Raw genomic sequence first — 13,229 nt, forward strand, 5'->3', positions numbered from 1 at the left:
TATCCTACGCTGCTAAATAAATGTAGCAGTGCCACAATAAAATTATGCAGGATTCAAGTAGACAATGACTGGCATAGGGTTGGAAACAGGGAAACCTGCAGTGCATCATGTCTCACTGACAGGATTCTGTGGTGAAACTAGTAGCACTAACTTGGCAAAGTTGTAATAAAAGAATAGATAATAAAAACTAAGATTAAAAAATAACTTGATCAAAAAGTTTGTACAGCAGCCGATGAAGTGTTGGCTGCAGCTCAGCCTTGCTGCTGCTGCCAAAATGCAGGCTCTGCAGCTGAGTTTTCAGAACAGGCTGTTCCAGGAAACAGAGCCTGCCTGAAAACTCCCTAAAGAGCCAACGACGTTCCTTTAACTTTGCTGCACGGTTTCATTTTAACCATAAAGCGGTATGTCGGACTAACAAAACAAAACAAAAGGATGCTTCTGTTAAACGTTAAGTGCAATATTTTAATTAACACATTTTGGGAACTTTCGGAAGGTAAAACAGGATGCTCCTTTCAAACTGCAAAGATTTTTTTTTACTTCTTGACTTAACACAGATGTTGCAGTCAGTCAATTCTGAGCCAGCACTTTGACCTCTACCCTTTGTTCCATCAGCTGAAAGTGAACTCTTCCAAATCAGAATGGCCAACTCTGGCAAACAGATTCTCTGGAATCTACAGCTCATTTGTTTTGTCAGCTGATGGAAACAAAAAAAACACATCCATTGGTGACAGATTTTCTGCGGCTGAGCTGTTCTTGGTACACTTGTTGGCAGAACAGCTGCAAAGTTTAAAAACCCAAGCACTCTAAACAGTACTTTGTTTAAGGATTACAGGAGCAACAAATTGAATTTAGTAGACTTTTAAAATTTCCCAGGCCTCATGCTGCGGAGGGTCGGATGGTTTGCCGTCTGCCTTGGTCCCCGTCCGTTCGACTCCCACCAGAAGGTAAAATTGGGGCTACTGTGTGAGCTCCTGAGCCAACAGCTTTTGCAAGTTGGAAGTCTGTGGTAGTTCGGTTCTGTAGCCCTGCTTTGGACTCATTTGTTTCCAACTATTTCCTGGGATGATTCCAGAAACCTTCCACCATGTTAGTTTAGGAAGTCTCCATTGTTGATCACAGTATTCTACACCTATACAAATAAGGAGTAATTTTACAAATTTACACTCCTGGCGAGGAACCTTGCCCACCAGGAACGTATATCCAGATCTTAGTCATACGGCCCCATTGATTTTTCCGTCTATATTGGATGGTAAATAATAGGGGTGGGGGTGTGTGCCTGAATTCCTGATATGTACTTCCAGCAGGCAAATATCCATGCCAGGTAGACAGGCTCATAAAATTAAACCGATTGAGTTTTGAGTGGCCCATACTGTTGCTGTGTACCAAAGAAAACAAACAAGATGAACATAGTTTTCACACATTTGAAAAAGTCCTCAAATAGTTCTGTGATTGAGATTGGCTATGTTAATTCTGTTTTTTGAACAAATCGTGTTCAGATCATGTCAAATGAGCCCTGCAATAGACGAGGATCATATCCCTCCCTTAATGCAAGGGGCCTCAAGTCACCAGTGAACAGGATGAAGATCCTTTCCTGACTTCCAGTGACGCAACGAGAAGCACAGCAGCTTGAGGAACAAGCATTATCCAGCTGCCGACTTTTCCCCTTATTTTCCCACAGTCTCAGGAAGCAACAGCTTTAAGGTCGATTAGCAACAGTGCGCTGAAAATGACCTTAAAAAAACTGACCAAAAAAAAACAGGGGCTACTACCTCCCCAGGGAAAAACATGTCAGTTAGCATCCTTCTCCCCGCTCACAACCCTGAGACTTAGAACTGATCCATATACAGAAGGTGGAGACCATCCCATAATCCCTCAAATAATAACACTCATCCTAATGCATAAGAAGAGCATGGATCCAATGCCTCTGTATGTAACAAGACTGTATATGTCGTTGAGAACACAACAGTTCAATGCTTACCCGTTGATATTATCACACTTGTTATCAAACCAATCATCCTGTTTAATAATGTTAAAACTGACTCTCTTGAGGGCTGATAATGTGCCTCTGCTGAAATAAACTGACCTTGCATGATAAAGTGAGGTCAGCTCAATTAAATATGTTAGTGACACTGCAAGTGAGTAGTACATAATACACATGGAGCACGTTATAATGATGGACACTAAATCCTGTAAAATTTGTAAAAACTGTTGCATCCGAAATCCCAATATTAGTCAAAGATTATCAGACATTTACCAACATCCATGTAGGAAAATTGGACTGGCATCTACCATTCATATCTAAGGCTTACAAAATGCCTAAATTAACGTGTCATTGGACTGTCTCACATAACCCAGGCCAACTTATATTAATCATTATGCAAACCAATCCAACCACAACAGGAATGCAATATGACACTGAATGAAGTGTTTTTTTGGGGAAGAGCCCCTGCTTTTCTGTCAGTTTTTCCAGAGTCATCATGACATGCATTAATTAACACTGCTACTAACAATACCTATGATAACACAACAAATACTATCTTAAGGTTAAGCTTTAAGGATTACAATAAATACTTGGTCATATACTAATAGTTGTCAGAATCTAGATCATAATTGGCACAACCTTAATTTGAGTGTATACTAATATCTCAGCATTAGCTGGATTTTATTTAACAACAGAATCATAGACCATATTGAAAGATCACAGCATGGTTTAAAGAAGAAAGAAAGAACTTGCTTAACAAGTTTACATTTACAATTTGTATTCAACGTAGCACCGATAAGTTATCCCTCGGGTATGAGCATAAAACATACAACCTCTATCTTTTAGAAGGTCGGTTGCTGTCGTACTGGACAGTTCTGCTTTCTTCTAGTATGTTCAGCTTTTTCTCTGGGGACACCTGTAGTGGGTTACTTTCATGATTGCTGTCTTCTTTCTTCGGTCGTCTGCTTCTCATTCTAGCGTAACTAACCTTGCAAATGTTATATCTTTGTATCGTTATACTCTTACTTTACTGTCTGAGTTCAGAGACATAAGCTATTAACTATAGCTATGATACACTTGACAAGTTTTACTTCTGTTCCATTAAACACTTAACCATTCTTAATATCCAACTTTTATTTTTAACAATCTCTTTGTTTTTTGAATAAAGAACTTGCATTTATATAGCACCTTCATGACCTCAGGATGTCCCAAAGTGCTTTACAGCCAGCGCAGTATTTCTGACGTGTAGTCACTGTTGTAATGTAGGGAAATGTAACAGTCAATTTGCACATGGCAAGGTCCCACAAACAGCAATGAGAAAAATGGCCAATTAAACTATTTTCATGATGTTGGTTAAGGGATAAATGTTGGTCAGGACACCAGGAGAATTCCTTAGCTCTTCTTCAAATAGCACCATGGGATCTTTTATGTCCATCTGAGAGGGCCTCAGTTTAACATCTCATCCAAATAAGTGTTAGCCTGGATGATGTGCTTAAGTCTCTAGAGTGGGATTTGAACCCACAACCTTCTGCCTCAGAGGTGAGAGTGCTACCAACTGAGCCATGGTTAACATAGATAGTTATGGTAAATCCTTGGTAATACTAGAGTGTATGAGTCCTTTGACTGAGTCACAGCTTTTCAGAATTTAAGGATTTACCCTTTTAGTTTTCCTAGAATGTAGTAGTGTGGTTTTTGAATAGTCAAATTTCCCTACAAGCGCCACTGGGGGCATGGCCAGAATGTCAGGTACCAGAATAAACATCGCTGCCAATTTTTTTCCTGCAACTACTGGTGATTTAAGTCCCCTTGAAGGCCAAAAAATTGTAGCAATAATGAAGGGTGGGCCTATATAAGGGACAGGGCTACCCAGCAGCAAAATTTCTCTCCTCCCCTCTGGACCTCCCTTGAAGCATCCATTGCAAATTTAAATATAGGTTTATTTAAATATGGATTCCCTAATTTAAATATAAGTTCCCAACGCACTATGCACTGGTTGGCCACGTTGGGGAAGTTGAAAGCTTTGGGCATATGGTAGGTCACAGTCATTCACACTCATTAATATGGGGAACTAGTGCCTGATATGTTTCAATGCAACAGGTATTTGCCATTGCATTATTGGTCTGTGTTTTATGACAGATACGCTCTTGGCACTAACCCTCCACATACCTGTACCAGCACAATAGCAGTAAAGCAGGAGGCAGTCCAAGGCGGGAGTGGGGAGCAAAATAGAAATAGAAAGATTGTAGTCATAGGGGTTTCGATAATTAGGGGGATAGATAGCATGAGGGAGAAAGGAATAGAAGGTTATGCTGATAGGGTTAGATGAAGAGGGGTGGGACGAGGCTCATGTGGAGCATAAACACTGGCATGGACCTGTTGGGCTGAATGGCCTGTTTCTCTGCTGTACATTCTTTGTAATTCTATGCAATTTTAACTGCCTCCTATAACCTTGAATTGATAAGCTGCCTGGAAGCTGTTCCCTCCACCCATCTGGAATATCCAATGCATACACAAGACCACCATTGTCTGAAACTAGGGCATAGATGTATGGAATAGGTACAACTCTAGCTCCTCAGACTTCACATTTTACTTTGATCTTCATGACCTCAGCCTGTATCTCAAACCTGTCCTCATAACTAGTTTGTGCTGCACCTCCGGCAACATTACGTGGCAGAGTGGGAGCAGCTCCGTGGAAATTCCCCACCTTTGACTGCAATCTCCCTCGCCCTCACCCCCTCTCGGTCTGTCTGTTCATCCATCCTCATTAAATTGTATCTCCCACCTTTCTGTTCATTTGTTAACCTGCCCGTGTCCTCCTGAAGTCTTTGACAGGCCTGCTCACTCTTTGCCAAACCCGCTACTTCTGTGCACATTGAGAATTATAGTATTTCCCTTCCTATTCCTTAACTCTATGCTTATGGAATCTGTCTTAATGCAAGCCCCCAGGAACATCCTTACTTTCTAGCACTGTATTAGAATCCTTTATTAATACTTTTGCCCTCTCTATCTCTCCTGAAAAAGTCCTGTCCAAATGTAACCCATGTCCCTGTTATACCTACTATACCGTATCTCTCCAGTTATGCTTCTAAATTCCCTCATTTTGTTTTGAATGCTTCGAGTATTCACATGCATACCATTCAATCCTGACTCTAATTTTTTGGAATATTGACCTTTATTCTTTTCTCTTGTTTTCTCATTTAACTTTTTGAATCCCTTGCCCCTTCTACAACAGTGTTTATCTGTCACTGTGTTAAAGTCTCTTTCTTCGCTGATAATATTTTCTCACTATTTATTTCAGTTAATTATTTTGCTACTCTTTCAACAGTTTTATTAATTCTGTTCTGCCTCTCTGACCCCAAGCCTAGACTTTCCCCACCCCTTGCAATATTTACCCTCTCCGCAAGGACTTTGGTGTCATTTATGTAGAAAGAAAGAAAGGATTTGCATTTATATAATGTTTTTCACAGCCTCAGGATGTCCCAAAGCATTATACAGCCAGTGAAATACTTTTGAAGTACAGTCACCATTGTAATGTAGAAAATGTTCTAATATATGCCACAATCCAAGCCATGAAGATCACTATTGAAGCCTGACTAGATGTGAGTATTACACTAGAATATAAACTATATCATGTGATCGCCTGCTTTGCTGTCACAATGCCATACTCTATCTAACTGTATGCATTTATGTTCACCACTTATGTATCACCTAATATGACAACTCAAAAGCAGAAGTCCACTGTATAGGGTGCGCACTTTCACATCTACACTTTAATGTGTTCTACATTTTTATTTTATACATGCCACATTAAAGTTAATGTAGTCATTTGGAATGCAATGAAAAAGAATGTTCTGGTGAAAGGTGATCGATGTGAAATATTAACCCTATGTTTCTCTCTCGGCAGATGCTGCCTGACCTGCTGAGTGTTTCCAGCACTTTCAGTTTTTTTTTATGATAAAGGCTCCTGGTTGATGTGTAAATGATCACTGATGCTGAAATCAATGCCAACTCGTGTTCTCATCTTGTGGGGAGCCTTCCCTGCTCCATTTGATGTTAGCTGAGCATGTTCACTTTGATTTCTCATGGTTTAAATGTATGTTTTTGGTAGAGGATCTCCTCAAATAAAGAAGTTTATGAGAAAAGAATGTTAAAAATCCAGACATAGAACATGTAAGGGGGTAAGTACTTTACATTTATTTCTCCTTTATGGATGATAATAGTACTACTTTATACCTAGCTAATGTAATAAAAATGTATAAAAAATAGGAAGAGCAAACTGTAATATATACCAAAATTTTTTGTTAAAATTGAAATTTATAATTGAAGTATTCCATATTAACTCCTTTTTAAAAAAATTACATATAAAATTTGTATTAAGAGCAACTCATTTTTGCAAATTGTTACCAATACAGATGAAAATATTTGATAGTAAATTAATGTAGTAAGACCTTTTTGCTACAAATAAAATAAATTCTTTACACATTTTGAAAACATGTTCATCTTTGTTTTATTTCTTTGCCATTAATTTAAGAAAGAACGTGCATCTATATGGCACCTTTTATGACCTCAGGACACCACAAAATGCTTTACATACAATGAAGTACTTCTAAAGTGTAGTCACCGTTGTAATATTGGGAAATGCACAGCAAATTCCCACGAACAGCAATGAAATAAATGACCAGATGATCTGTTTTAGTTATGTTGGTTGAGGGATAAATAATGGCCAGAACACTCGGGAGAACTCCTCTGCTGTTCTTCAAATAGTGCCATGGGATCTTTTACGTCTACCTGAGAGGGCAGACAGGGCCTTGGTTTAACATCTCATCTGAAAGACAGCACTCCTGCTCTTCCTAACACCACAAAAATAATTTTTCACTTACCTTTTTGGGGCCTCTTTCTCTTCATTGCCTGGTACAGTTGGGCGGTGCATGCATGGCGCACATCCCGCCCATTAGAACGTACATTTGCAATCAGAGTTCTATAACTGACGTAAGGCCCCGATTTGCATATTTAAGCAGCCTTACACCTGTTTAATTTACACACCGGCCTGAATATTGCAGCAGGTGGGCCTTGGGCATCAATGGAGCAGCTGAGGTCCCCCCCCACCCCTCTATTTTCAACTGCTGACAGCCTGTTTTTCAGCCGCAAAGCGGGCAGCCATGAATTGAATTTCTCCCCCCGGTGTTCATAAAAGACTCTAAAAATTCAACAAGAACTCGTTTTAAATATTTTTTTTTTCATCACCAAGATCTTTTCTCTTTCAGCTGCAAGAAAATCCATTGATGCAGAAGGTACTCCTTTCACTTACTAAAATATGTGCCTTTTACTTAAGAATTCACAAAACTGATTCTCCGTAAATTTCTGGGCATCATAAAGTAGGACTAGTTAAACATACAGATCCAAAAGAACATTCATCAATTAATTGCATTCTCAGAAACTAAATAATAATGATAATGCTACATTTTTTAAGCTTGCAGACAAATATCACTACAATCTTGCCAGGGCTATTGTCGGCTTTTCGTTTTTTCTCTTTGTGTCCAAGGTTTCTTGACTGGTTTTATTTCACTAACCACTATACCTGTTTACTCCTGTTACAACTGTTTCATCAGCAAAAGTTAAATAATTAAATTAAGTCCTTAAAACATGTGACTCTGCGGGGCAATTAATGCCTACTCACTGACCAATCAGACTGTGCTATTTTAATACATTTACTATAGAATAAATTCTAATGAAGGGTTACATTCAAAATGGTATATTTCTCTTTCAGCTGCTGACTGATCTGTTGTGCATTTCTAGAATTTTCTGTGTTTATTTAAGAAAGAACTTGCATTTATATAGTGCCTTTCAAGTCCTCAGGACATCTCAAAGCCCTTACAGCCAATTAAGTACTTTTGAAGTGTAGACATTATTGTAATATAGGCAAACACAAGCAACCAATTTTCACAAGATCGCACAAGCAGCGTTGAGATAAATGATGAATTAATCTGTCTTGGTGGTGTTGGTTGAGACAATTGCCCCGCACTACTTTAAATAGTGCCGCAGGATCTTTTACATCCACCTGAAAGGGCCGATGGTTTAACGTCTTATCTGAAAGACAACATCTCTAACAGTGCTACACTCCCTCTGACTGATGATCAGTGGGAAATGTTTAAAGAAACATTTAACGTGATACAGAACTGGTTTATACCCCTGAGGGGCATGAACTCTACTTGCCAACAAAAACAGCCATGGACAACTAAAGAGGTAAGGGACAGTATAAGACATAAGGAAAGGGCATACAGAAAGGCAAAAAATGGCACAGATCCTGGCGAATGGGAAAGATACAAAGATCAACAAAGGGTCACAAAACAGATAGTAAAAGCTACAAAAAGAGAGTATGAAAAGAAACTTGCAAGGGATATCAAAACCAATACGAAGAACTTTTATAGTTATATTAGGAAAAAGAGGGTGGTCAGGAGCAGTGTTGGCCCCTTAAAAACTGAAAGTGGGGATATTGCCATTGATAATGGGGAAATGGCGAACATGTTGAATAATTACTTTGCGTCAGTATTTACAGTAGAAAAAGAGGATAGCATGTCGGAAATCCCAAGAAATCTAATATTGAATCGGGGACAGGGACTCAATAAAACTAATATAAGTAAAACAACAGTAATGAAGAAAATAATAGCACTAAAGAGTGACAAATCCCCATGACCAGATGGTTTCCATCCCAGAGTTTTAAAGGAAGTAGGTGAGCACATTGCGGATGCCCTAACTATAATCTTTCAAAGTTCTGTAGATTCAGGAACTGTCCCTCTAGGTTGGAAAATTGCACATGTCACTCTGCTTTTTAAGAAAGGAGAGGGAAACCAGGGAATTATAGACCAGTTAGTCTAACATCTGTTGTGGGGAAAATGCTGGAGTCTACAATTAAGGATAGGGTGACTGAACATCTCGAGAATTTTCAGTTAATCAGAGAGAGCCAGCATGGATTTGTGAAAGGTAGGTCGTGCCTGACAAACCTGATTGAATTTTTTGAAGAGGTGACTAAATTGGTAGACAGGGGAATGTCAATGGATGTTATTTATATGGACTTCCAGAAGGCATTTGATAAAGTCCCACGAAAGAGACTGTTAGCTAAGATAGAAGCCGAGGGAATCGAGGGAAAAGTACGGACTTGGTTAGGAAGTTGGCTGAGCGAAAGGCGACAGAGAGTAGGGATAATGGGAAGGTACTCACATTGGCAGGATGTGACTAGTGGAGTCCCGCAGGGATCTGTCTTGGGGCCTCAATTATTCACAATATTTATTAACGACTTAGATGAAGGCATAGAAAGTCTCATGTCTAAGTTTGCCGATGACACAAAGATTGGTGGCATTGTAAGCAGTGTAGATGAAAACATAAAATTACAAAGGGATATTGATAGATTAGGTGAATGGGCAAAACTGTGGCAAATGGAATTCAATGTAGGCAAATGTGAGGTCATCCACTTTGGATCAAAAAAGGATAGAACAGGGTACTTTCTAAATGGTAAAAAGTTAAAAACAGTGGATGTCCAAAGGGACTTAGGGGTTCAGGTACATAGATCATTGAAGTGTCATGAACAGGTGCAGAAAATAATCAATAAGGCTAATGGAATGCTGGCCTTTATATCTAGAGGACTAGAGTACAAGGGGGCAGAAGCTATGCTTCAGCTATACAAAACCCTGGTTAGACCGCACCTGGAGTATTGTGAGCAGTTCTGGGCACCGCACCTTCGGAAGGACATATTGTCCTTGGAGGGAGTGCAGCGTAGGTTTACTAGAATGATACCCGGACTTCAAGGGTTAAGTTACGAGGAGAGATTACACAAATTGGGGTTGTATTCTCTCGAGTTTAGAAGGTTAAGGGGTGATCTGATCGAAGCTTATAAGATATTAAGGGGAACAGATAGGGTGGATAGAGAGAAACTATTTCCGCTGGTTGGGGATTCTAGGAGTAGGGGCACAGTCTAGAAATTAGAGCCAGACCTTTCAGGAGTGAGATTAGAAAACACTTCTACATACAAAGGGTGGTGGAAGTTTGGAACTTTCTTCCGCAAAAGGCGATTGATGCTAGCTCAATTGCTAATTTTAAATCTGAGATAGATAGCTTTTTGGCAACCAAAGGTATTAAGGGATATGGGCCAAAGGCAGGTATATGGAGTTAGATCACAGATCAGCGGTGATCTTATCAAATGGCGGAGCAGGCTCGAGGGGCTGAATGGCCTACTCCTGTTCCTATGTTCCTATGTTCCCTCAATACTACACTGAAGTGTCAGCCTAGCTTATATGCTTAAGTATGTAACTCAGAGGTGACAGTGCTATCACTGAGCTATGACTAACAGCATAAATTAATATATTATTATTTCATTGTGTCAGCCAAGGCTCAGTGGTAGCACAACAGCCTCTCATATCAGAAGGTTGTGGGTTCAAGCCGCACTCCAGAGACTTGAGCGCAAAATCTAGGCTGATGCTCTCGTGCAATATTGAGGGATTGCTGCACTGTTGGTTGTGCCGTCTTTCGGATAAGACATTAAACCGAGGCCCAGTCTGCCCTCTCAGGTGGACGTAAAAGATCCCACGGCACTTTTTGGAAGAAGAGCAGGGGAGTTCTCTCCAGTGTCCTGGCCAATATTTATCCTTCAACCAACATCACTAAAAAAAATGATCTGGCCATTATTACATTGCTGTTTGTAAGTCCTTGCTGTGTACAAATTGGCTGCTGCATTTCCTACATTACAACAGTGACTACACTTCAAAAGTATTTCATTAGCTGTAAATAGCTTTGGGGCATCCTGAGGTCGTGAAAGGCGCTATATAAATGCCAGTCTTTTTTTTCATTGACAGATATATTCATAATACTTGAAAAAGATATTTTTGCAGAGCAAAAGAACAAAAATATGTTTTATGCTTGCAATGTATTATTTTTACAATGAAACTAAATAATGATCCTTCACACTAATAGATGGCTGGCAGTGAGTTACAAGGCATTCAATCAAGCAGTTCAGATGACATCATTGCCATAAGCCATCAGAAAAAAGCTTGCACCATTTATATGAACATCAGCAGAACCAACAGATTGAATTACTGCTCTAAAATTCAATGCCTGCCATTTGCCAATATGTAGCGAATAGTTTATATTTTTAAAATATTTATCATTATGATGTACTGAGCAAGGTAAAGAATGGTATAATGAGTTTGAAGATAACATCTGATTTAAGGACTGAAGATATATGCATCACACAAATGTCTGTTACTATAGCAGAATACAGAAAAATATGCTAATGGTTACCCAGGAATAAATACAAGACAGTAATATAATTAAGTGGTTCAGAAAACATCATAAATTGCAAGAGCAAAGCTTCTGTGGTTCATAGCTATCATTTGAATTCCTTGATTTGATTACTCTCCAGAAATCACTATTATTTTTGTGATGTACATTTACTCTTAATTTTACAGGGTAGTTTTATTCACTTTTGGGTCTATTTTTGTGCTAAAGGTGAGTGTTAGTGAGGATGCTGACTGCCAATCTGCACCATGATGTTAACATTCAAGGAGTAAAGACCAATATTGTACTGCAGGTTTATTGATAAATATTTTCTAGTTATTTGCCAGTAAATTATATATCAATGCTTACATTTGTATTATAATTTAATACTATAATGTGATATTTATTCATGAACAGAAACTCTCTTACTGTCATGCGTTAGGCACTGGACACATGACATTATGTATCTTCAGTTCCTAAATCAGGTGTTATATTTTCACTCTCATCATATTCATCTTTACTTTATTCAGTGCAACATAATGATTTTAAAATATGAATTATAAACTAAACACTATAAATTAAAAAATACATTGTACATTCCAATGCACAATTTGACTGTTTGAGAGCATACAAATTATGATTAACTGCACACCACAGTGCAACTCTGTGTCTAATACCTCATTTATGAAAGCTTGAATTCAAGTTCAAATCTAATGATTCAAACAGGGTTTAGATATTTCAATGTTTCTACTGTGCCTAAAGATGAACACCATATGTGCGTCAGATCATGTCTATTCACAATTCAACCCACTGATGTGTTGTACGGTGGGGGAGGGGCAGTGAGGAACTGAAATCCATCAGAGATTATAATCAGAGTGGTTACAAAAGCCTGATTCAAATCATTTTGATCCTTACCCAGTTTCAAACCAGTGGCACAATGTGTCCATATTAACCCTAAAGTAACAGCAGGGTTAACAGACTGTTAAATCAGAACAGCTGCAGGATACATACAATCCCAAATGAGCAGCTGTGCTGTAAGCAGTTACACAGATCACATATCCTCTGGAACAGTTGAAAGCAATCCCTGTTTAAATATGGCATATCACAGCTTTAAAGCGTCAGATCTGAACTGTTTACTTATCTTTAACTAAGACAGGATTGTTGAATCAGATCAAAAGCCACTGCGAAACTTTGCTGGTCCCGCTCTTATTATTTCCTTGTGTTTGAGCGCTGTGAAAGGAACAAAAGAGAGCACCAGTCTTGTGGAATTAAACACAAACTTTATTTACAATTTCAGGCCAGATGTACTAGCAGAATCGTGATGACAGAAACTTTAATCAAAGCACAATATGTCGTTTCCTCCCTGACCCATGGGCACTGATTTCCTGCACCTTGCTCTTTTTCCTCTAGCCCATATTTTTAGACAAATGGAGTATTTGAATTTCCACAGATTTTTAATTAAAACATGCAGATGTGCATTTGGTAATATTGATGTCAATCATGCAGGAAAAAAAAATGTTAAGATGTTTTGACAGTATATTTTATTCTCCATCCAAACTAGGAAGATCCCAGGTTCAATCTCCAGTCTGTACTGAGTTATCTGATCTCAGACAGTGGTAAGGATGCTGCAACTGGCCATGGCAGTCCTGGGTTAGGGAAGGCAAAAATCAGGTCCTTATAGATTGCTATATAGCCTGTGCTTCAAACGTATGTGTGTGTGTGTGTGTGTGGAGGGGGGGGTGGGTTGGTGGGGGAGGTGGTGGTGGTGGGGCGGGGGAAAGCTGGAGGAGGGCAAAATTGGGCTCCGCAGTCAGATAGCCTGTCAGCACTCACCGTCAAGGCTCACCCACAAGGCGAGGTATTGGAGGACGATGGGGAATTGTATACCAGTAATGGAGTCAGTGGGGTAGATCTTGACTTTGTACGATAGTATAAAACAGGTGATAGCAAATCGGCAGCCTGTTCTACATCTCTCCCGATT

Source organism: Heptranchias perlo, chromosome 1 (genome assembly GCF_035084215.1).
Source record: "Heptranchias perlo isolate sHepPer1 chromosome 1, sHepPer1.hap1, whole genome shotgun sequence".
In the NCBI taxonomy this organism is placed as follows: Eukaryota; Metazoa; Chordata; class Chondrichthyes; order Hexanchiformes; family Hexanchidae; genus Heptranchias; species Heptranchias perlo.